This window comes from Mandrillus leucophaeus, unplaced genomic scaffold (assembly GCF_000951045.1).
Source record: "Mandrillus leucophaeus isolate KB7577 unplaced genomic scaffold, Mleu.le_1.0 Scaffold233, whole genome shotgun sequence".
Lineage (NCBI taxonomy): Eukaryota > Metazoa > Chordata > Mammalia > Primates > Cercopithecidae > Mandrillus > Mandrillus leucophaeus.
Window position 1 is genome coordinate 4,384,628 of NW_012102399.1, and position 27,062 is coordinate 4,411,689.

General features: G+C 36.8%; 1 protein-coding gene and 1 pseudogene across 1 annotated transcript in view; both read left to right on the forward strand.

Moving 5' to 3' along the window:
- The window catches only part of STAU2 (staufen double-stranded RNA binding protein 2), a 341,604-nt gene that overhangs the window by 241,369 nt on the left and 73,173 nt on the right, over nt 1-27,062 (forward strand). The window lies entirely within an intron of this gene.
- On the forward strand, nt 978-10,875 carry LOC105541113 (annotated as a pseudogene).

Sequence of the window (27,062 nt, forward strand, 5' to 3'; positions counted from 1 at the left end):
TGAGGTTAGATCTTGAACTTACTTGCTTTATATAAATGAAAGAATGAATTAGTAAATCAACCACCTTACTGACCATTAACTAGTCAATGAACTTTAACATATGTATATTAGTATTTACTGTAATCTGACTTTTAGTCAATAAAAGCAAGATTACCACATAGAGTAAATGACTGCATATTTCATATATTACAAATGCTCTTCAACCCATCTAAATTGAAAATATTGTAAGTAGAAAATGCATTTAGTGCACCTAACCTACTGAACATCATAGTTTAGCCTAGCCCACCTCATTAGCTGTTTTTTGCCATTATCAAGGGGCTGACTGGAAGCTGCAGTTTGCTGCTGCCACCCAGAATCTCAAGAGAGTACAGTGTGCATATTACTAGCCCAGGAAAAGTTCAAAATTGGAAATACAGTTCCTTCTGAATGTGCATCACCATTTTAAAGTCAAAAAATCATAAGTTGAATCATTGTAAGTTTGGAACCATTTGTATTTGGAATAAAAATCCAATTCTACAAGGGAAAATAAGCAAGAACCATATGCTAGATATTGTGCTAGGCTCTCCATACATTGTTTTGCTTAATTCTCAGAATAATGAGGTATAAACTCTAGCAGTTGTATATTTGCTAAATCACCTTTAAGGGTTTATGTACAGATTAGTAAAATTAAGCTGAATTGTTTCGAATGTGTATGCTTTGACAAGGATTCTAGTCAGGCCTCTTGGTGAAAGGACATTTATGAAGTGTAACAATTTACAAATCTAATGGATATTCTATTTTTGATTAAGTTCTGCTTGTAGTTTATTCTCTGATTAATTAAAAGTCTCCTCGCCTGAGTAATTAGGCTGTAATGTCTTAGGCCTAATGGTATTTTAGAACTAAGAAAGGGAAAGCCTTCCCACATATTACCCCAACATGTATTATCACGACAATAATATATTGATTGTAGACTATGTACAGAACTTTTGCAGTACGAGATGGTCTTAAGTGATAGTATCTGTACTCCCTTGCCCTTGAGGTAATTATGGTCTAATGGAGTGTATCAGCCAGGATGCTTTTGGCTACAAGTAACAGAAAACCTGACTCATACTGGCTTAAATAATAATGAACCTCATTATCTCACATAACAGGAAGTGCAAAGGAAGGGTGAGCTCCAGGGTTTGTTGATAAAGCAGCTCAATGATGTCAGCAAGTTCTCAGGTTATTCCTATTTCTTAGCTCTGCCATCCTCCACTTCATCCTCTGAGTCAGAAAGATGACCACAGGAGTTCTCTGTGTTGTGTGCAGTATAACCACATCCAGAAGGAGAGAGCTGATCTTCTTGTGTCCTGGGCAAAGACATCTGTACCAGGAACCCCTCCAGCTATCTTTCCCTCAATTTATAAGCCTCGGTTGGGTTGGTCGTGTGCCCATTTCTACACCAGTTGCTGGCAGGCGAAGTAACCACTTCTGGTTTAAATGCTTGGGGTGAAGTAGTTGTTGAGGAATCAACCACAAGGACTACTACAAAAGGGATCAAGTGTCACATATGTAATTTTAAATCTTCTAGTAGCCGCATTTTAAAAAGTCAAAAGAAACAGTTTAAATTAATTGTAATGATACGTTTTATTTAACCCAATATATCTAAAATATCGTCTCAACATATAATCAACTTTTAAGATTATTGAGATACTACTCTTTCATACTTGAAATCTGGTATGTATTTTATACTTCTAATACATCTGATTTAAAACTATTACATTTCAGGTGCTCGGTAGCCACATGGGTGTTGGAGGCGCAAGTCTACAGGATGAAATCTCAAGAGATTGTGATTTGGTTCTTTGCCTGTGTCTCCAATCTCATCTTTTACCATTCACCCTGTACTTAACTTATACCCACGCTTTATGCTCTGGCAGTCCTGAGTTACCACATTTCATGCTCTTATTATCTGTACCTTTGCGTGTGTGTTCCCTCTGCCTGGCCCATTCTCTCCTTGCTCATAGGGGAATTTTAATTGTTCTGTTAGATTCAACCAAGATGTCACTCCAGTCAATAGGCCTTCCCAAAACCAAGAGAGAGTTAAACCTATGCTTCCTTTGTGCTGTGTCTGTACATTGTACATTATCCCATTGTTACGCTTATCAGACTGTCTCCCAAGATCTCTTCATGTTGATCTACCCCACTGGGCAGTCATCTCCCTGAGGTCCAGGACAGAGTCTTACTTACCTCAGTATTCTCAGTGTTTCTGCTCTTGCACTTAAGAGGCACTTGATATATGCTTATAGGATGGGAGTAATTGAATTTCTAAGAAAATCAGAATGACTTTGATTTGGTAGAATTCATTTAAAATTAGTGAGAGAAATAGAATGTATGGCCTAGTAAGCTTTTTCCAGTGGTGGCCCTATAAGGACATTTTTTTGTGAAAGAATCCCAGAGCTTGATTTTGGTGTATTCACGTACTCTAAATACATGTAATTGGCCTTAGGAATCCATCATATATCTCCATTGGTTCTTTTCTCTGTTTATAACTTTTCATTGTTCTAACCTATTATGCATATGAGTACATTTTTCATGGTGTCCTAAATTACTTTCTTCAAGTACCAGGGGCAGCCTCCTTATTCTAGCAATGTAGTGTACAAGTCACTATTCACTGAATAATGTCATTCATGACTGCATTCCTCAGAATCTAGAGAGACATCATAGGTTTGAGCAAGAATTTACCAAGACAAAGTTTTTTATTAATATGAAAGATATACTTAAGTGACATTGCATAATAAGAGATTCCATGTCATCATCCTAGGGGTCACTGCAGTGGGTCCTGGCATTCTTTGTTTGAAATAGATTCAGTGCAGGTTTTGAACTTCAGCGGCTTTGCTTGCTCTGTACGTCAGCAGCGCTGAGTGCTGTGGGGTGTGGAAAGATTGGGTCTAATCACTGCCGCTGGCAACTTCCAGGAGGTCCTGGAGCTGCCAAAATTCAAAATATAACTTGATTTTTGTTTACTTTTTATGAATTAGAGTGCTAAGACAGGTGTATGACAAAGGAACATCAACTTTAATGTTTGCTTTGGTAAAGTGCTTTTGTATTTGTTGATTTTTTTTTTTTTATTTCAAAATGTGTCCTCCCTCTGAAACTTGTCCCTTGATTTTAGAACTAAAATGTCTTCTGCCAACATTTAACTTTATTATACACAATTTTCCTTTTGCACAGATTGTATTTTATAGTTAAGGAATTTAATCATATCTTCAAAAAAAATTACAGCAGGAAAAGTCACCAGGAGCTTCTCACCACAGGATAGATATTATTCTATCTAAATAATAGACTAAAAATAGATAGACTCTGGATGAAAACAAGAGTCAGTAAACTATGGCCTGTGAGTCAGATTCAGCCCACGACCTGAACTAAGAATGGCTTTTACATTTTGAAATGACTGAAAAATATCACAAGAAAAATAATATTTCGTGACATGTGAAAATTATATGGAATCTGAATTTTAGTGCCTCTAAATACAGCTTTACTGGGACACAACCACAACCATTATTTTGGTATTGCCTATGGCCACTTTCACACTATGATGACAGATATGAGTAGTTATGACAGAGACCTTATTGCCTGCAAGTCCTAAAATATTTACTGTCTCTTTTTACAGGAAAAGTTTGCCAGTTCAATCCTAGGATTAGAAGGAAGAAGCCTTAAGCATTCACCTTCTGAATTTTGTATCAAATATTGCCTTAAACATGGTTATTCAGAGTCCATTCTCTTTTGGAAAGAAGCCAGTTTTCTGGAAATAATGCCCATTTTATAGCACAATTAGATTTGACTGTGAATTGTGAATTTATTTACTCAACAGTGGAAACCAATTTTATTTTCTGAAGGAGTAATAAATAAGTCTGTCTTCATCAGTATTTATCAGAGCGTTAAAAGAATGTTTGCCTATGGCAAAGGTTACCTTTCTCTCCTTGCTGAAATTCCATTTAGAAACACTTCTGAGCTGAACTTTTTTTTTAAATAATAAAGAATATTCTGCTATTTCCATAGTGATCTTTCACTTTTTTCATTTCAGATGTATAAGCAGTTTCCAGAACCAACAGTGAGTTATAGGGGAAGCTAGTGGGAAGATTGAATATTGTGTATTTTATAACTGATTTATAATTTCATATATGCTTAGAACAGCATGACCACATTTCTGAGAGGTTGCATATATCCAATGATATTGTGCACACAAGTGACTTATTAATTTGAGCTATAAAATAATTTTGGACTAGAGTCAAAACCCATGAACTTACTTCTTTCCTTCTTCCACTTTTTTTTTTTCCTGAAATGATGAATAACAGCTACTTTAATCGGCAAAAAGTGTGAAATTTTAGAATTTAAAAAACCTAACTTTTCACACTAAAAAAGACTAAAAATGTGGTTATTTAATCTGTGCCTCAGTTTATCTGTAGCTTGGTGTTTCATAATAGGTTATCTCTGGAGATAATTTTATGTTCATGATCTCATAGGAGATAAATTATAAATAGAACCCAAAGTGTTTTCTAGATTTTCTAGTAAGTTTTGTTCAGTTTTGGACCTGCATATATGCTCCTTATCAGTAGTTCCTTCATTTTAATTTAATTTATTTATTTATTTATTTATTTATTTATTTATTTATTTATTGAGACAAGAACTCAAAGTGTTTTCTAGATTTTCTAGTAAGTTTTGTTCAGTTTTGGACCTGCATATATGCTCCTTATCAGTAGTTCCTTCATTTTAATTTAATTTATTTATTTATTTATTTATTTATTTATTTATTTATTTATTGAGACAAGAACTCACTCTGTTGCCCAGAGTGGAGTGCAAGTGGCACAATCATAGTTCACTGCAACCTCAAACTCCTGAGCACAAGCAATCCTGCCACTTCAGCCTCCTGAGTTGCTGGGACTACAGGCACACGCCAGCACACCTAGTAAGCTCATTTCTTTTCTTTTTTTTTTCCTTCTCTTTTCTTTTCTTAGTTACCCAATCTGGTCTTGAACTCCTGCGCTCAATTGATCCTTCCACCTCAAGCTCCCAAAGTGATGAGATTACAGGCATGAGCCATCATGCCTGCGAGTTTCTTCATTTTAAATTCAGTATTCTAATTCTTAGTGTCCCCTCTAAATTAAAAATATTGAGGTAGGAATTTACTATTCCTACTATTCTGTATACCTCTATGTTTGATGTTGATTTGAAGATCTTTGGGGAAATATTCTAAAAACCTTTCTGTTAACAGTTCACTACTAATGAATCAAACCAGATACATTATTAAACCAATAAATACCATATGTATATAATTGGCTAAATAGATGTGAAAGTTATAGTGGAAAACTGTTGCCTATATAGACTTTTTTAAAGTGACGATCAATGGAATATAGTTCCCTAGGCCACGGATTTGAGAGCATTATTGCCCACTGGAGGTCACTTTTACAACCTAAAGAGTATTACCTTCCTCATAAACTTAAATTATGGTGTTGTGTATGATTTATTACACTATTTAAAACTGAAAAGCGGTAACCTTCTCTCCCTTAGCAATACACCTTCATTTAAGTCATGCCTCTCCCCATGTCCAAAATTCCTTTTTAGACAAATCAGTTACTGGTTATTTTTCAAAATTTTCAATATTATTCTTTCATTGCTAATAGTTATTTGGCCTGCTCTCTTTGTTTCTATGTTGGCACTGAATGCCTTTTTAGATTACATATTTTTTTAAATACGCTTTAGTTAATTGGCTTCTCTTTTGCATCCTCTGATGGAAGAAGTTTGAAGGTATTTTTAAACCTCCAAATATTTAACATATGTGAAATTAAATTTTAAGGGCAAAGTAGTGATAAAAAAAAGTCTTCTGTTACCCTTCACAGATGAAACAGTGATAATGCTACCAGCAAACCTAGGTCAGGGTTTCTACTGTTTGGTAAGAAGAGTCATTGCTCAAGGTCAGGCGTGGTGGCTTGTGCCTGTAACCCCAGCACTTTGGGAGGCCAAGGCGGGCAGATTGCTTGAGCCCAGTAGTTCGCAACTAACCTGGGCAACATGGCAAAACCTCATCTCTACAGAAAACACCAAAAAAATTAGTTGGGCGTGGTGGTGTGTGTGTACATTCCCAGCTACTCAGGAGGCTGAGGTGGGAGGATCCTTTGAGCCTGGGAGTTTGAGGCTTCAATGAGTCATGATCACATCACTGCACTCCAACCTGGGTGACAGAGCGAGACCCTGTTTCCAAAAAAAAAAGAAGTCTGCCCTATCTAGACCCACACTTAAATTTCTTGCTCTAAAAGACAGATATGCTGAAGACCTGGAAGGTGGAGGTTGCAGTGAGCCACCACTGCACTCCAGCCTGGGCGACAGAGTGAGACCCTATCTCAAAAAAAAAAAAAAAGAGAAATTTTTTCAGCACAGGGAGAAGGTTGCCTTGAGGTCAGAGTCTCCTTATCCATGCATTTCTGCTTCCTAGACAACTGTTTGCTGGGATTCTCACCTATAATTTCCTTACTATCGGTTTGACTTGTTCCACCTACTTAATTTGAACTCTTGTCTTCTGGTTACTTACCTAGGGTCTCCACTATTGGTTTGTCTTGCCTATGGTACTTTTGTACTCTATGATCTTGTACTGTTTAACTGATCCTTGACTCTGGCTTCTGACTGTTCTTGTCTGCACTTTACATTTCAGAGACTTATTCTCATATTTCTCTCCAAATCCAAAACTGCTGAAGGTTGACAGAATTCCACTTTATAGATATTCTATAGCCATTATGAAATCCAGGGAGTATCAGTCTACTTGCTGGTAGAACTGCCATTCAGGCTGTCCCCTGATACTGCTGTGCCAATTGTTAAAATGTTTAAATACTTCCATTCCACATGGCAAATAGCTAGTATCTCATTCTTCACTCTCTGCCATCATGGCCTCATGTCCAGGACCTCTGGGACTTCCCCATGGTCTAGGAACTAATAGGTTGTTATTTGGCCTAGCAGTTTTCAGAACTCTGTTTTCTTGTCCAGTTTTATTTTCAGTTTTCATGGCACACTATTAAATATTTTTAATACTACTGCTGCTTTCAGAAGTATATATAAGGGTTAAGGTCTTCAGGAAAAAAAAATCCAAAATTGTTCATTTTCAAAGATTTTTTAGAATTTTCATTGAAGATCAAGAAACATTTTATTCATTCAACAGTCATGTTTTAACCACCAGCTCCATGTCCACCACTGTACTAGAGGCTAAGAAGTATCTTCTATTTTGTAAATAAAGAAAGTCCTAAATTGAATATAATTAAAAGTTGGAGACAAGGGTTATATGAGAAGTCTCTGTAACTTGTACTCAATTTTGCTGTGAATCTAAAACTGTCCTTAAAAATAAATCCTTAAAAAGGAAAAAAAAAGAGAAGAAATAAAACATATACAGAAAACAATTGAGGACCAATTGCAAACCAATATAATTTTGTGCCAGAAATGTTTTTAAAATCTACATATTGAATCTACATATACACACTGAAGAGCTATGGAGTATAGGCATGATCAAAAACAGAAGAATTAATCTGGTTAAGCTTCTTTTAGGAGTTAATGGACCAAAAATTGAAAGGCAGATTATAAGGACATTCCACATAGGGGAAACAGCATGAGAAAAGGTAGAAAAATGGAAGTTGACAAAGAATATGTGGGGATAGAAAAATTCAACTTGGTGGGAGCTCCAGACATAAATGATTGTACATGAGATCAAGGCAGGTGAATACATTCTTGAAAGGTAGGCTGAGCAGTATGAAATTTATGTTCTTTGCAACAAAGAACCATTCTTCATTCAGGAACAAGGGATGTGATTATGCCAGTGTCTGTAAGATCAATCTAGCAGCCAGATGCAGAACGGAGTGTGATGAGGAGGAAGGCTTCTATCATAGGAATTTAGGAATGGATACTGATCACCTTGATGGGTGTGACTCTGAAAATGGCAAGGAAAGCAGCATCTCTCCCAAAGAGACATTGCAGAGAAAAAATCAGCAGGCCTTGATGACCAGCTGAGTATGAAAGAGTGAAAAAAAGCTCTTGATAGTTCTAAAGGTAGACTACCCAAAGAACAGAGTGAGAGCTGAACAAATTCCCTTTCCAAAAAACAACAATAGAGCTAGACAAAATTGTCAAAAACAGCAACTTTAGGACTCTGGAAATTGATAAAAGACACTCAACAAATTGAGAAGCATTTATTCATAGACAAATTATAGTGCTCCAAGTAAGTTAATTACGATTTTGTGGTGTTTCTGCCTGGGGGTGCTCCCATCCCCCATCTGCAGACTCAGCACAATAGTTCTACAAGGGTAAAGAAGGCCATGAAAACCGTCAGCTTCACTGATGGAGTGGCCTTCCTTGATATGAAATGGAACGTGAAAGCCCTGTGCCCACCAACATTATGAGTAACAGTAGACATCTTGGTAAGAAACAAAGGCTAGCTAGCTACTCAGTGAGCCTGAGGTTACATTCTTAGTTGGGGCCAACAGTATATCAGCAGACTAGCCAGAAATTTATCAGGGAGATTTGGGAAAATGGCACAGTGATAGGGAGCCTTGATAAACTAACTGAAACACTTCAAACACAAGCAGGAGATATCAGAGCGGACTCAAGCTACCTATACACCCTGGATGACTGTGAAATCTGCACATACGCAGAGAAGATGCAAAAATGCGTGGCAAAAAGTAAATGCCAGGGCAGACTTGAAAACTGCTTGAGTTTTTAATGGGCTCCCCCAACCCAACCACAGACCCATGGGCAGAGGATAAAAGCTTTACTAGCTTAGGGTATTTGAGCATAACCACTGACTAATTACTGGCTGACCACTAAGCTCTGCAGACATGGGAGTGACCTTTAAGAAATCAGGCTTAAAAATAAAAACAAAAATAAGTTTTAAAAAATTAAGTAGAGACAAACAGCCATGCACTCTGAAGGAGATGGATTCCACAGATTTAGTTTAGGCAAGTTAATAAAACCACAGCAAGAACAACAATCCTGAGGGAAGAACATAAAAATCCAGAGTTAGTACAATATTGTACTTAAAATTCAAGCTTAAAAAATTACAAGGTATTTAAATAAAGAAAAGGGTGGCCAATACTTAGGGGGAAAAAGCAATTAGTGGAAGTGGAAACTGAGTGTTTCTGAGTGGGCTCAGATGTACTATGCAGACAGATACTTCAAAGCAGCTAAAATATATTCGAGGAATTAAAGAAAACCAGGATTAAAGGAAAGTATAACAACAATGGCTCAACAAGTAATCTCAGGATAAATTATTTAAAAAGTCAAATGGAAATTCTGGAGTTGAAAAGTACAGTAACCGAAATGAAAAATTATCACTAGAGTAACTCAATAACAGATTCAAGATGGCAGAAGAACTCACACCCATGGACTTCAGGCTACATCAGCAGGTAGTTTTGGAAGGAAGAAGCAAAATGTTCTTTATTTCCAGATGATATGATCCTGTATGTAGAAAATCCGAGAAATACCCACCCCCCCCACACACACACTCTATTAGAACTAATAAACAAGTTCAGTTACAGACAGGATATAATTTACAGATGAATATACAAAAATTTGTTGTATTTGTATATACTGGGGAAAAAATCCAAAAATGAAATTAAGACCATTTCATTCACAATAGCATCAAAAAAAATAAAATGCTTAAGAATCAGTTTAAACACAGAGGTGCAAGACTTGCACATGGAAAACTATAAAACATTGCTAAAAGAAATTAAAGATCTAAAACAAATGAGAGGTATTCAATGTTCATGGATTAGATGAACCCTTAGTGTTAAGTTGGCACTTTCTCTTAAATTGACCTATAGATTTAATACAATCCCTATCAAAATCCCAGCAGGCTTTTGGGGATAGAAATTGACAAGCTGATCCTAAAGTGTATATGGAAATGCAAAGAGACCAGAATCGCTAAAACAGTTTTGAAAAGGAAGAACACAATTGAAATATTTACACTACTGAATTTTAAGTTTTACTGTGAAACTACAGTACTCTACTTAGCGGCATTAAGGATAGACATGTAGATCAATGAAACAGAATTGAGAGTCCAGAAATGAACTTTTATATTTTTTTGATCAATTTTCAATAAAAGTGCCAAGGAAATTTAATCAGGAAAGAATAATATTTTCAACAGAGGGTACTGGGAAAATAAAATATTCATATGAAAAAGATGAATTTGGAGCCTTACCTCATACCATGTGCAAAAATTAACTCAAAATAGGTAATAAACTTAAATGTAAAACCCAGAACTGTAAAACTTCTCAAAGAACCACAGGAGAAATGTTCATGATCTTGGGTTAGGTGAAGAGTTCTTAGATACGACACCAAAATCATGATCCATAAAAGAAGAAATTGCTAAATCGGACTTTACCAAAATTTAAAACTTTTGTACATTAACAACATTATTAAGAATATGAAAATTGAGAGCCATCTCATGGTGGGGCACCAGCTGCCACCCACATGGGAGGGTCGGAAAAGTGGGGGACGTGGTTGTGGACAAAGACAAGTGCAGGGAGCAGCAGTTCCTCTTGCTGTCTCTGTCCCACATCCGGTCATCATGAAGAGCTCCCCCACAGTGTTGTGCATCAACCTGGAGGTGCTCCTGGTCAAGGCCACACAATTCTTTGTTAAGTCTCTAACCACCTATTCCTACAGTCATGGCAGTGGAAAAAAGAAAGCACTAACAGTAAATTAGCAAATACAGCAGAGGAATCAGAAATTTTTCAGTTTCTTGAAGGTATATTATTGCCAAAGAAGGTTTTCACTAGTAAATACCTGAAAGTTCTTAAAGAGGAAAAGAGGGAAGATGAAGATGAGGAGGAGGGGTAGAATGACTATGACGGTGAAAGTGATGATGATGAGGGTGAACACTAAACCAAAAGAGAAGTGCTTTATCACCCTGGTGTGGACACTTCTGGATTAGCTCCACTGCTTAGAAGTAAGCACAACACTGCATATTTAGTCTCCTCACTTCTTCAGATGTCCAGTAGGTTGTTTCCCTTCAAAGATGAGATAGAGTATCTCATGCACCGACACCATAAGTAGCCAAAGAGGAAGGAACCCAGAGAGCAGCCTCTCTTTGATGAGCCCACACTACATTCAGTGGTCACCAAGAACGTTGCCCACCTAGGCAGGCACTGCCAGTTGACCTGCTGCAGCTCCAAACTGCAAGGCAGGGATGATTCTAATTTACTCTTAAATTTACAAATAGATTTGAAGAGCTTCTAAATATCAATTGTGTAAATCCATTGATATGGCTTGGCACCAAAACCTCATCGTTAATTGTAGTTCCTATAATCCCCACATGTTGTGGGAGGGACCAGGTGGAGGTAACTGAATCATGGGGACAGTTTCCCCCATCCTGTTCTCATGATGTGAGTGAGTTCTCAGGAGATCTAAATGGATTTATTAGGGGCTTCCCCCTTCACTGGGCACTCATTCTTCTCCTTGGTGCTGCTATGTGAAGAAGCATATGTTTGCTTCCCCTTCCGCCATGGTTGTAAGTTTCCTGGGGCCTCCCCAATCATGCTGAACTGTGAGCCAGTTAAACCTGTTTCCTTTATAAATTACCCAGTCTCGGGTGTGTCTTTATTAGCAGTGTGAGAACGGACTAATACATCCATACATCCATATATGTATATTTTGAAATTAGTTCTTGTAAACAACTATATTTAGTTTTAGCTAAATACATAGTTTATAGGTAGTGTGTTACATTTAAATTGTACTATTTGTACAAATTTGACTATTTGTCCAGTTATTATTATTTTTTTACTGTAAGGAAATATACTTTCCAGCTAGGCGTGGTGGCTTACAGCTATAATCCCAGCACTTTGGGAGGCTGAGGTGGGCGGATCACCTGAGGCTGGGAGTTCGAGACCAGCCTGGCCAACCTGGAGAAACCCCATCTCTATTTTAAAAAATACAAAATTAGCCGGGCGTGGTGGTGCATGCCTGTAATCCCAGCTATTCAGGAGGCTGTGGCAGGAGAATCGCTTGAACTTGGGAGGCGGAGGTTGCCATGAGCCGAGATCATGCCATTGCTCTCCAGTCTGGGCAACAAGAGTGAAACTCTGTCTCAAAAAAATAAAAAAGAAAGAAAAAGAAAAAGAAATCTACTTTCCTATTAAAGACTTACGCATATTTTTACACCAAAATGCTGTATAGAACTAGTTGTAGAGCCCTCTATTGTTCTAATGCTTTGCTTACTACCTGAGAATTTTGTGAAAATTTTAAAAATAAGCATTTCTAACAGTTTTATTCCAAGAGAAAAATTCCAAGTCAAATTATCAACTCAAATACAAAAAAGAAATTTCCTCTGCATCAGCATATTGTTCTTAATTTTTTTTACCTGTTGTATATTGAAGATATCTCTCATCTTACTGTTCTTTAATTCCCCAGTAATTGTTTTTACTATCTACCAGAGAAAACCATAAACCCTATTTTTTTTTTCACATAAGGAAAATGTTTGGCTCCTTTCTTTTTAGTATCTTTCTCTTAAAAAACAAAAGTTATGATTTACACCCAGTAATCACCCTTTTTAATATCCAGTCTGTGAATTTTGACAAATGCATAGTTATATAATCAATACATAAAACAGTTGCATCACCCAAAATATTTCCCTCTACCCCCTCGCAGTTACTCTCTTCGCCACCCCTGGCAGCCACTGGTGTTTTCTGACCCTCTGCTTTTAAAAATTTTAAATAAAATATTTAAAAATAAACACCACAGATTAGAGGAAAGTATTTACAAATTATATATTTGATTAATGAATTGTATTTCGTTTATATAAAGAGCTCCTATATCTCAATAATTAGAAGACAACCCAATTAAAATGAATAGATGATATAAATAGACAGTTCACCCAAAGAAAATATACAGTTGGCTAATAAGCACCTGAGAAGATGCTGAATGTCATTAGCCATCAGGGAAATGCAAAGTGAAATCACAATAACATACCATTTCATACCCCACTAAGATGACTGTACTCAAAGAGACTATAATAAATGTTGGTGATGATACAGAGAAACTTTATATAGGAAGCTTATAGGTTGCTGATAGGAATGTACAGCCATTTTGGAAAATAGTTTGGCAGTTTCTTTAAAAAATTAAACGTAAATTTACCACATGATCCAGCAATTTCACTCGAAGTATCTACCTAAGAAAAATAAACATATGTTTACAGGAAGACTTGTATATAAATAATAGTAGCAGCATTATTCATAGTAGTCAAAAACTGGAAACAATTCAAATGTCCACCAGCTGGTTAGTGGGTAACCGAAATGTCATTTATCCATATAATGGAATATTATTCAGCAATGAAAAGGAACTACTGCACTATTTTGAACTACATCTATATTACAACATGGATGAACTTCAAAAACATGCTATATGAAACATAGACATGAGACCACATATTGTATGATTACATATATATGAAATTTCCAGAAAAGGTAAATTACAAGCATAGCTCGTTTTATTGTACTTTGTAGGCAGTGCATTGTTTACCAGTTGAAGGTTTGTGACAACCCTGTGTCAAGTGTATATTGGCACCATTTTTCCAACAAGATGTGCTCACTTCATGTCTCTGTGTCATGTTTTGGTAATTCTTGAACTATTTCAAACTTTTTAATGAGTATTGTATCTGTTATGGTGATCTGTGATCAGTGATCTTTGATGTTACTATTGTAATTGTTTTAGGGTGCCACGAATCATGCCCATATAAGATGGTGAACTTTATAAATATTTTATGTGTTCTCACTGGTCCACTGACCACCCATTCCCCCATCTCTCTCCCTCTCCTCATGCCTCCCTATTCCCTGAGACACAACAATATTGAAATGAGACCAATTAATAACCCTACAACAGCCTATAAGTGTTCAACTGAAAGAGTTTCATATTGCTTGCTTTAAATCAACAGCTAGAAATGATTAAGCTTAGTGAGGAAGGCATGTCATAAGCTGAGAGAGGCCAAAAGCTAGGCCTCTTGCACCAAATAGTTAGCCAAGTTGTGGATGCAGAAGAAAAGCTCTTGAAGGAAATTAAAAGTGCTACTCCAGTGAATACACAAATGATAAGAAAGCAAAACAGCCTTATGGCTGATGTGGAGAAAGTTCAAGTGGTCTGGACAGAAGATCAAACCAGCCACAGCATTCTCTTAAGCCAAAGCCTAATCCAGAGCAAAACCCAAACTCTCTTCAATTCCATGAAGACTGAGGGAGTCAAAAAATCTGCAGAAGAGAAGAAAGAAGCTAGCAGAAATTGGTTCATGAGGTTTAAGAAAAGAAGAAATCTCCATAACATAAAAGTGTAAGGTGAAGCAGCAAATGCTGAGGTAGAAGCTGCAGCAAGTTATCTAGAAGATCTAGCTAAGATCATTGAAGAAGGTAGTTACACTATACAGGTTTTCAGTGGAGGCAAAACAACCTTCTATTGGAAGAAGATGCCATCTGGGATTTTCATAGCTAGAAAGGAGAAGTCAATGCTTGAATTCAAAGCTTCAGAGGACAGGCTGACTCTCGTTAGGGGTGAATGCACCTGATAACTTCAAGTTGAAACCAGTGCTCATTGCCCATCCTGAAAATCCTAGGGCCTTTAAGAATTAAGCTAAATCTGCCCTGCCTATGCTCGAGAAATAGCACAGCAAAGCCTGAATGACAGCTCATCTGTTTACAGCACGGTTTGCTGGGTATTTTAAGCCCACTGTTGAGACCATACGCTCAGAAAAAAGGGCTTCTTTCAAAAGATGTCTGCTCATTGACAGTATACCTGGTCATGCAAGAGCCATGATGGAGATGTACAAGGAGATGAATGTTGTTTTCATGTCTGCTAATACAGCATTCATTCTGCAGCCCATGGGTAAAGGAGTAATTTTGACTTTCAAGTCTTATTACTTAAGAAATGCATTTTGTGGCCAGGCGTGGTGGCTCACGCCTGTAATCCCGGCACTTTGGGAGGCCGTGGTGGGCAGATCACGAGCTCAGGAGATCAAGACCATCCTGGCTAACACAGTGAAACCCCATCTCTACTAAAAATAAAAAAAATTAGCTGGGCATGGTGGCAGGTGCCTGTAGTCCCAGCAACTCGGGAGGCTGAGGCAGGAGAATGGCGTGAACCCGGGAGGCGGAGCTTGCAGTGAGCTGAGATCGCACCACTGCACTCCAGCCTGGGTGACACAGCAAGACTCTGTGTCAAAAAAAAAAAAAAAAAAGCATTTTGTAACACTATGGCTTCCATAGATAGTGATTCCTCTGATGGATCTACACAAAGTAAATTGGAAGCCTTCTGGAAAGGATGCACCATTCTGTATGCCATTAAGATACATTTGTGGTTCATGGGAGGAGGTCAACATATCAACATTAGCAGGGATTTGGAAGAAGTTAATTCCAACCCCCATGGGTGACTGAGGGGGCTCAAGACTTCAGTGGGGGAAGTAACTACTGATGTGGTAGAAATAGTAAGAGAAGCAGAATTAAAAATGGAACCTGAAGATAGCACTGAATTACTGCAATCTCATGAAACTTGAACTTCTTATGGATAAGCAAAGCAAGTAGTTTCTTCAAGTAGTTTCTTCATACGGAATCTACTCCTGGTGAAGATACCATGAATGTGTTGAAATGACAAAAAGGATTTAGAATAGTACACAAACTTAGTTTATACAACAGCAGCAGGGTTTGAGAGGATAGATTCTGATTTTTAAAGACATTTCTACTGTGGATAAAATGTTATCAAACAGCATTGCGTACTATAGAGAAATTTTTTGTGAAAGGAAGAGTTAGTCCATGCAGCAAATTTTATGGTTGTCTTATTTTAAGAACTTAACCATAGCCACCCCAGTCTTCAGCAACCACTACCCTGATCAGTCAGCAGCCATCCACACTGATACAAGACCCTCCACCAGTGAAGAGATTACAACTCTGAAGCCTCAGATGATTGTTAGCATTTTTTTCCAATAAACTTTTTAAAATTAAAGTATGTACTTTTTTTAGAGATAATGCTATTGCACACTTAATAGACTGCAGTCTAGGTAAACATAACTTTTATATGCACTGGGAAACAAAAAAAGTTGTGTGATTTGCTTTGTGCAATATTCACTCTATTGCAGTGGTCTGGAACCTCACCTGTAAAGTCTCTGAGGCAAGCCTGTGTCTTCAGAAACAGAAAGCAGATCAGTGGCTGCCTTGGACTAGGAATAGGAGCAAGGGCTCACTGCAGACGTGCACAGGGGAACTTTTCTGGTGATGGAAATGTTCTCAGACTAGATTATGGTGACATTTGCAAAAGTTTCTAAATTTACTAAAACTACTCACAATGGAACATGTGTTAGCCCATTCTTGCATTGCTATAAAGAAATATCTGAGGCTGAGTAATTTATAAAGAAAAGAGGTTTCATTGGCTCATAGTTCTGCAGGCTGTACAGCAAGGGTGGCACCAACATCTGCTTGGCTTCTGATGAGGCCTTAGAAAGGTTACAATTCTGGTGGAAGGCTAAGTGGGAGCAGGCGTGTCACATGGCGGGCATGGGAACGAGAGAGAGGGAGGAGGTGCCAGATACTTTTAAACAACCAGATCTCATATGATGAGTGAGAACTCACTTACCACCAGGGGGATGGTGCTACACCATTCATGAGGTATCTGCTCCCATGATCTAGTTACCTCCTGCCAGGCCTCACTTCCAACACTGGGGATTACATTCCAACATGAGATTTGGAGGGGAGAGACATACAAACCGTATTAGAAGAACCTTATGGTATGTCAGTTACACCGTAATAAAGCAGTTAAGAAGTAGCTTTCTAAGCTTCCATTATAAGGTCATTCATGATCATGGAAATTTTCATAAGCAATAATTTATTTGGGTCAGAAACTTCAAGAAATTCAGCAGACTCTCCATAGGAACTAGGGGCTTTTATAATTTGAAGAAAGAGTGGAAAAACATGTCACCATGCAGTTTTAGGCCCAAACCTTCCATGTCTCAGGGGGTCCTCTTGGACTCAAGCCTCAGAACTTGAGCTGTGGTGCTCTGTCCAACCTCTCTTTCTTCTCATTTCCACTTTTTTAGCTTTAACTTTGTGACCTGCCTCAAATGTCCCATGTTCCTGACCTCAATTCCTGTTCACTATTATTGCTCCACCCTCTCTTGATCACTGTGTTTTCTCTGCCCAGCCCAGTAAACTGATCCTGACTTCTGATTGTGCCTTTGCTTAACTGTTTTATTAATTTTTACTTGCTTAAAAAAATCTCTTTTGCCATTTTTAGCCCTGGGCTGCACTCTAGCTCTGATTAAGCCTGCCACACTGGCTCAAAAGGAAAGCCCATTTTTTGATCCTTTTGGAGGATGATGACTTCGGTTTTTGCCATATTAAATGTCTTCCAGAGATGATTCGGTAGATAACTGAAGACTGAAGATTGTAGCCACAGTGAGAAATTAGGGATAAAGATATAGATTTGGTCCCCACCTAAGCAGAAAGAACAACGATGAGCCAAAAGATAGATCTTGTGAGATACTACAAAGTCACGGGATAGAAAATAACTGGAAACCAGGAAAAGGCCTTTCTTTTTTTTTTTAATAGTTTCAAATTATAGATGTGTACACAAAGGTTTTATTTTTACCTTGAATTTGAATACTAACTGCTTGAAAGAAAACCAAGAATAGCCATAGAATAAACCAATTTGGAGAAATTATTTAAGATTATTTTAAAAATCTATATAAAATCCTCACTAGGAAAAACAAGTTTGTTTTGTTTTTGCTTTTTTTCAAATAAGCTGATCATTAGGTCTTAAAGGAGATAACCTTATTTATACAAAACATAAAACCTGACTCTGAAACTGCCTCCCCCACTAGGTGGCAAAAGTAAGCTGCCGGAGAGAGACCTAACAGCCAGGCTCCCACACCCCGTGTTGTCTCTGCTTCCTAAGTGGTGTGTCCCCAAAACTCTCATTTTGAAATATTCAAATACTCTATACATTTGAAATGTATAGTCTCTATAGTCCCTAAAGTCTATAAAATAAAGGAAGGAAAAATCAATCTACAACTTGTGTTGATTTTTGATAGCAATATGAATATTTTGTGACAACTTAGTATTTCTTTCACATGAAACACTTCAGAAAAAATGACTGGTCATCGATAATTTTGTCTCAGGAGTCCTTGGGAAATGCCAAGTATTGAAGAACCCGGTGCCAAATTATCAGTTCCATTTTGAGTAAGCTATTGTATCTGGTAGCAGCTAGTAGGAAGCTATTAGAAGTCATTTTTAAGCTAATATCACTGTAGGTTGCTTCACCCTCTGGGCTTTCATGAACACGAAAAGTTTCTGGAGGTCCTACTGACTATATGGGTCTTGGGATATGCGTAAAAAAGACCTGAGACAAAATAGCCTTTTCAAAGTGTGCTATTCAAAGGTTTTCTTTATTAAGGTCACCAAATAATGATCCACTTTCATTTTAATATTGACATCAGTAGCAATTTCCCTCTTCTTTCTTTTTATATGTATTTTACTTTGTCCTTTTGTCTCCAGATATCTTTGATGGGCAGCAGACTATTTCTTTCATTCTAATAGAAACTGACTCCCTCCCTAAGGTTGGTCAGGCCTCTGGGACTGTCAAAGAGAAATAGTTTCCCTGGAGGTGGTGTCCTACAAAGCCAGAAACAGTATGAAATTTAGGGGAACATTTCTCAATCTCAGCCAAGAGACAAATTTTCACTTTCTTCCCCTGAAGTACATGCTCAGATATTAACATTGCATCGCTTGTTTAATTATGTAATATTCTAATTTTACAGTTGGTCTTAACCAAAAGGCCGAGATGCGATTAATATTCTAATTGTAAAAAGCAGCTAGTCATTCATTTATCCATTCAATAAAATCAACAAACATTTATTTAGTATCCCTATGTGCCCAAAACAAAACAAAACAAAAGTACTGTTGGATTTTAAACAAGAGTCAAGGCATTTGACTCTTTAGTTCTTGTTTTAGATAAGTAATTTTCAAATAGTAATTCACTGTTTAGGTCAATTCCATGAAAAGAAACCCTATTTTATTAATTCTTCCATTCCAGGCTTCTCAATGTATGTAGATGATAGAACTCCCAACAGAGAATCACGTATCATCCCAGGAAATGAGCTCTGCTATTACTTTAAACCTCATTGATTTTGAGGCTTTAAAATTTGACCACTTCAATAGGGTAGTAAAAAATATGTTCAGCATACCTTCATTATAAAGCACTTTGATGTACTATGTATTCATTTGTGTTTTATGCCAAATGGTGTCTCCCATGTACACTGTGCTATGCAGCGTGTCTTTTCCACAGCTATGAGGGAACCTGTCATTCAGACCTTTTGCTTAGCTCCCAACATCAGTCTTGTTATGGACTTCTACTGTCTCATTTTATGAATGAGGCTGATCTCTATTCTTACCTCCAATCAAATTTGTAACTTAAGAGATTAATCATTTCTATTGTTTGCTTTTGAGAAGAGATTGCAGGCATAAACAGTTTTTTCCACTGGTTTCTACAGTGATTGTTCACATAAGAATAAATCCAATATACAAAATTATGATAACATAAAAGTTAATCATTCAATAAACCTTTATTGAATGTCTGCCTCATGTAAGCCAGTGTAACAATATGTGCCCATGTGGATTTTAAAGTGTGTATAAAAAAATGGATGCTGTCCCTAAAAATCATTGTAATTAGAAGAAAATCTGTAATATAAACACCACCACCACCACCACCTAACTGGCCTATGAGATATGTAAGCAAAATGCTTAAGGAATTTTAGAGATGGGGCAGGAGTGATTTCCACAAAGAGAATTTTATGCAGAAGGTGACCTTTGAAGGATGAACTAGGGCTCCCTCTAGGCAACAGAGAAAAAAGGCATTTAGTAAAAGGCATTCGGGCCTTTTACTAGCTAGAGCTAGTATGGGCCCAGACACTGAGTGGGGAGGCACAAGGTCATTTATTTGACAGACCTTTTGGTTGAGGTATAGGGTTGATCTTTGGATATTAGTGGGAACAAGGGTTAGAATGTAAGTCAGATAGTGAAGCATCTTGGACACTAGGATGACGAATTTGAATTCTATCCAGTGGGTCAGGGGAAGTCAAGAAAATTTGCAAGCATTATGGCTAATGCACTGGTATAGGACACGTACAACAGTTATATGAAGTAAGAAATAAGTTAACAAATTCATTTGAGGAATTTTTTTCTGGTGCTTCTGCAATTCTTTAGAATAGGTATAATATTGCTGTATTGATAACATTATAAATGGTTCAAATCAATAATTTTTTATTTAATTGGGAACATACCTCCTAAAATACAATGTAATAAAGGACAATCCTACTGTAACTTCTTGGGTGCTAATTCTGCCCAATTATTAGCCATAAAAAAATCCAATTTTAAGAAAATGTTTTCCACAAATTAGGTAATTTGGATTCTGGGTTTTTTGAATATCAGCAGAAGGAGCCCTAAGAAGCATCTCCTGTGTCCTACTTCTGCACACACTCCTACCCCTAAGTGGCCAACAGAAATGGAAACTCCTGCTTTCTTTTTCCTCTCTGGAATAATAGGTACTTTCTCAGGATTAGCTGCTCCTGGAGAAGAAGCAATAGATAATTGAAAACATCTTCATTTACATTTATATTTTGGTTGAATTTGTGAGCCAAAACGGCAATTGACAAATATCTTGGCCAAGGAATAATTATTGTATTAAACTTGCTTTTGGAAATACTTGTTGAATTTTATACTTTTTTTCCCCCCCATTAAGGCCAAAATTGTGAATTCTCTGATTGGTAAAGGAGAACAAAGGCAAAGAGAAATCTAAGATTCTTTCCCCAGAAAAACATGTTAACATCATAGTAGAATATGCTCAGGAAACTCTGACCTAAGCTTTTACCTTTAGAGGTTTAGAGTCTGGGAAATGTTTTACTTACACATACTGGGGAAGATTTATAGAGAAATGAAATGTACTAGTATACTTTCATAGATAAGGCATCTGGAGTGTGTGTATATAGGGTGTATAACATAATAGCAACAAATGTAATATTTAAAATTTTAAGATGTTGTATATAAATACACAATTCTAAAATAGATCATAATTTGCCATTAATATCTGTTTTCTTTGTCTAGAGATGTATTTCCATCTAAAAGCCTAATGTTACTCAAGATAAATTTTGAAGGCCTAAAGTACATAGTTCTCTTTTTCTTATTAAATCACATTTTAATGAGGGTTCAGTACTTTATTTAGTAAATATTCAACTGGGAGGGTTTCTGCAGTTTTTTTTTTTTTTTAGTAGGAAAGTTTGCACAAAAGAAGTATTTTCTTATTACCAAATTAGTTACTTTGAAGTATCTGGCAGATTACATCAGTCTCTTATTTGAATTGGTACTGCAGAAGACATCTATTGTACATCATTAGTGATGCATTAAATTGGTTATTTATGTTTTAAAATCTAAGCATAGTAGAATCTTTTGTGTTTGCCTTCGAAGACTGCTGTTATAATAAAACATTTTGAAATGAGTAAAGTTGTCTTTTTGGTTTAGTTAATGCATCATTGGAGAACTTAAAGATTTTAGCCTCTAACCACTCATCTCCTTGTTTAGCAGAATGTGAGAAAATTGTGCAAATTTCTTTATATTTTAAGGGAAAAATATCATTACTTATTATTTGTATAATCACTGTAATATTCAGAGGTAAAATAATAAAACAGGAGACATTGATCATATAATTAGTCTCAAGTTCAGTTTTCTAGACATTTGAACAGAGTAAGATTAAAATATACTGTGTAATTTTATCACAGTCATATAACACTGGTCTCTTCTTATTGCCACTAAGAGCATATGGTTATTTTTATAATTGAAAATATAACTAGCAGAAATCACATTTTCAAGCTTCTATTTTTTTTAAGTGTACAAGTGATGAAAAACAGGGCCAACAATATTTTTTTAACTAATCACTGGCAGAAACAAGCGTATTTTGTTAGAGGTTTCCCACAAAATACTGTGTAACTCAATACTAGGGATAATTTAACTACAGTGAGCCCTCAACATCTGTGGATTCAAATAACCAGTGATCAAAAAAAATTGGAAAAAAAATTCACAAAGTTTCAAAAAGCAAAACTTGAATTTGCCACGTGCCAAGTAGTGTGTTGAATCCACACCAATGAAGTGGTATGTAGGCATTGTATTCGGTATTATAAGTAATCTAGAGGTAATTTAAAGTATACGGAAGATGTGCATAGATCATATGCAAATACTATGCCATTTTATATAAAGGACTTGAGCATCTGTGGATTTGGGTGTCCATGTGGGTTCCTGGAACCAATGCTCCATTGCTTCTGAGAGACTGCTATGTAGGAATAGTTCAAACTTTTTGCTTGTTTAGTGACTAAATATATACTGGACCATAATAGCTTGACAGATAGACTGGCAAAGAATGGGTCTTATGCTTTTTTGAATCCCATATGGTACTAGACACATATATGTTATTTAATAAGAACTCTCAGTGATGGCCTCACCTCTTAATTCCCTGAAAAAGTATAAGATAAATAAAATAAAGGCATGGAGCCCCAGCTTCAGCTCAATCCATGAGAGTGCCAGTCTCTTGACTATCACTGCTTGTCTTTGACAGAGGTATTTCACTTCTGATTACAGTTATTCCATACTCCCATAGTCTAGAGCCCATATGCAAGGATATCTTCTGTGACTTGTTTTCTCAGTAGCTGCTATCTATCTTTATCTTCTTCTCCAATGACACCTTTCCCTCAACTTACAAATGTCTCCCTAATTCTAACAAAGTCTTCCATCTCCACCATTTTGTCCTTTTTGAGCTATTATTTTCTTCCTTTCCTCAATTGCCAACCTTTTTCTAGTTTCTCACCTCTTATTCACTGGTAGACAATACAGTGAATACAGGATGGTTATCATCCCAGTCACCGTTGCAACTGCCCCGGCCACAGTCACCCTCGTCCTACTGATTGCCAAATACAAAGGCCTATACTCAGACTTCCTACTTGCCCTTTCTGCAGGATTGCCTCCCTCCTTTATGAAGCCTTCTTTTGCCATGACTGACTTATCTCTTCCTTTGGCTCTTTGTCTTCTGCTGGCCCCTTAAATGCTGTTGTGCCCAAGGCTTTATCCCTGGTATCTTGGGTCCATTTGATTCCTATCCACTTCCAAGTATTGCACTACTGGCCACATTTTGATGCCCTCTCAACCTCCATATTTAGCCATGACACCCTGTGTCAGTCAGGGTTCTCCAGAGTAACAACTAACAGGACATATATGTATTGAGAGAGTAGGTCGGGGGAGAGATTGATTTATTTTAAATAATTGTTGCACATGATTGTGAGGGCTGGCAAGTCCAAAATCTATAGTGCAGGTAAGTGGGCTGGAAACAGGCAGAGTTAATGCAGCAGTCTTGAGTTGAAGGTAGGCTAGTAGGATGGAACTCAGGCATGATTTCTGTGTTATAGTCTTAAGGCAGAATTCTTTCTTCTCTGGGAATCCTCAGTTTTTGCTCCTGAGGTCTTCCACTGATTGGATAAGGTCCACCCACATTATGGAGGGTAATCTGCTTTATTTGATTAGCTGATTATATATGTTCATCACATCTGCAAAATATCTTCACAGGAACATCTAAACTAGTGTTGGACCAAGCAACTGGGCACCACAGCACAGCCAAGTTAACACATAAAATTAACCCTCCCATTCCCTTAGCTGCTCAGTGTTTATGTCCCATGGGGTAGTAGAGAAACATATGGGTACAGCTTTGACACTTGGTTTATATACTCACTTGCTGGGTTGCCTTGGGCAAGTTTCCTAATCCCCCCAAATAGCAATTCCCTTGTTTACAAAATAAGAACTATAATTATTAGTCTATGTGTTTGTCTTTATGATTTTCTTTTTATGTCAGCGCCGTGCCTATCATCGTGCCAGTTACACAAATACTTGATGAATAAATGAAGTGCTTAATGATGAAAGCAGGAAAGATAGTTGAGTTTTTATGTCACCCCAAGGGAGAGTTAGATTTGGACTTCAGAACCAGGATAAAAGTTTTGACTCACAAAATTTTCTAGCAAAAAAAAAGTAAACATGCATACCCTACTAAATGTGTAGTCCCATTTATTTACCTATGGAATCAATGCAGGCCACAGTGTATACACACATGTAGACTGTACTGTGTACATATGTTCTATGGCCATTCATTCAGCAAACACCAAATGTCTCCTAAATGCCAGGCAGTGTGCTAGGCATGGGCCATACTATGTTCAGAGTTCCCTTGCCTTTGCCTTTATTACTTTTTTCACTGGTCTCTGACATATAACAGATAATTGCCTGGAGGAATTATAGGTGACTACAGCATAGCAATAATGTTTACCTTTTTTCCCCCAGAAATAAGGTAGTATTATGTGGCAGGCTGGCTCTGCTAAATGTTCATTAAATAATATAAATCGGCCAGGCGCGGTGGCTCAAGCCTGTAATCCCAGCACTTTGGGAGACCGAGGTGGGCGGATCACAAGGTCAGGAGATCGAGACCATCCTGGCTAACATGGTGAAACCCTGTCTCTACTAAAAATACAAAAAAGTAGCCGGGCGTGGTGGCGGGCGCCTGTAGTCCCAGCTACTCCGGAGGCTGAGGCAGGAGAATGGCGTGAACCCGGGAGGCGGAGCTTGCAGTGAATCGAGATGGCGCCACTGCACTCCAGCCTGGGCGACAGTGCGAGACTCTGTCTCAAAAATAATAATAATGATAATATAAATCATGTAGAAAGTTAACTTCAACTGACATGATTTTTATCTTACTGGCAAATGTACAAACACAATGTGTCCTGTGTAGAGATTAAGAGATCAGTATATTATGTTGCCACCTAGAAATATGTTGAATCATTACCAGCTTTCACTGTGTATTTGTTAAAACAAAATTTAGAGATTTACAGAAACACCTTTTGTATTTCGACAAAGCATGTGAGATGTTTTATTCACTTCTTTTTAAGAAATATTTCTGTTACAGTAATTATACTGATACAGAAACACTCGAGTGTGTTATTACTAGTCTTACAAATTTGAGGGGAAAGAAAAGGGTCAAGAGACTATAGTAACATCAAGGAGAACATTTATATAATTTCTGTAAAGTTTGGTATAAAAACTGATAAGCTAGTTGAAATTATGTATAATTTTACCTGGAGATAAATAACTTGCAGAGGTTCCATTGCAAGTGTAATTGCTAACTTGAAAAGTTGTCCTGTGATGTAAGTAGGTTCTACTTCAGTCTTTATTACTGAGGGATACTTCATAGCTAATAGTTTATACAGTTTTCTCAATTAGAACCTGAGTATCAGCTTTTATATCACCGGTTTTAATGAACATGGCCTTTCCCAATAATAAGTTGCCAAGAATTTTAATGATATTTATTACTGAATATTGATTTGCTTACACAAATGTGGTTCACTAAAATAAAGCCCTTTAATAATCTTCATAATTTAGACTCCATGAAACAAAGCAGAAATTAAATAAGCTTTACTGCTATAGCAGTAATTTTGGATGTTTATTCATTTTAAAACCAGTCTTGCAATTCTTATGATTACATAAAGATCTAAAGCTTCAGATTAAAGCCAAATCTGCATCATAGAATATGAAATGGGGACTTGGCAATTATTTAATAGACTTAAGCCAATTTAATAGATGAAGTAATCCACTTTCTGTGAGGTTGAGTTCAGAAGATAATTGCCAGTTCTTTACTTCTTAATGATTGTTCAATGTTAGAAAAAAATCATCCAGAATTTTAAACTGCCAGATAAGAATTAATGAACCTTTCCTGACGAAAGTAGATGTTCCATGGAAGCATTTGATCTATGATTTTCATGTACTCGTGCTGAATTTGAGGCTAATTTTATTAATATATTATTTTCCACAATAAAGTAATAAAAATTATAAAACTGAAAGGACTATTAGCAACTGTCTAGGTCTGTGCTGTCTAATACGTTAAGCATTAGCCACATGTGGCTACTGAGCATTTGAAATTTGGCTCATCCAAATTGGGATGTGTGCTCTAAGCATAAAATGCACACTGGATTTGAAAGGCAGCACCAAAAACAAAAGAATGTAAATGATCTCATTAATAAGTTTTTATTGATTAAAAGTTGAAATGGTAATACATTGGGTATACTGTGTTGGTTAAATAAAAAATATTATTAAAATTAATTTCATCTGTTTCTTTTTACTTTTTGGATGTGACTATAAAAATTACATATGTAGCCTGCATTATATTTCTGTTGGACTGTGCTGGTCTAGATCAACACTTTTATGTCAAAGATGAGGAAATTGAAGCCCAAAGAAGTAAAGGGATTGATCTAAACATATACAATTTATAAATAGCAGAGCTGATACTAAGACCCAGTCTTTGTGATACCTGATACAGTTCTTTCCATTGTAGCACACTTCCTTCAGTTGTGGCAGTTACAACACACAGACACATACACATTCCAGAGCATATGCATCTAAGTAAGCATTGGTTCCTCCAAAGTGGTCATCTTCGCATCTTGGGAGGCTGTGTATGCATATTTTAGTAATACACTTAGGAAACCTAAGTAATACACTTTCAGAAACATCTTGGAATTTTCTAAACTTTCTTTTGATAGCAAATTTGTGTATTTTTGAGGTGACTTTGATTTTTAGAAATAACTACAAGTTATTTGGAGGTGTCTGCTAAGTAATACTGTGTCTGAAACAAAATGTGTTCATAAAAGAGAGCAGCTTTGTATGTGTACATATATGTGTGGGGGGAGACAAAAGAGAACATACAAACTTGAGGTGGACAGTCTTGTGAGAGAGAGTTCCAAAATGGAATTCTACAACTGTATGAATCAATTGTTGCTTCCCTAGATGAATATCATAAAACAATACTCATTTATATACATAATCTTTTAGATATCTTAATCGTTGTTTTATAGTCACATTTTTCATTAGATAAATCCAATAAATAGTGTTAACTATACATATATATATGGCTTTATGAATCATTCCTTACAGTAGTTTATGATTTAAGTAAGGGATCGTGTAGTTAAATGTAGGCAA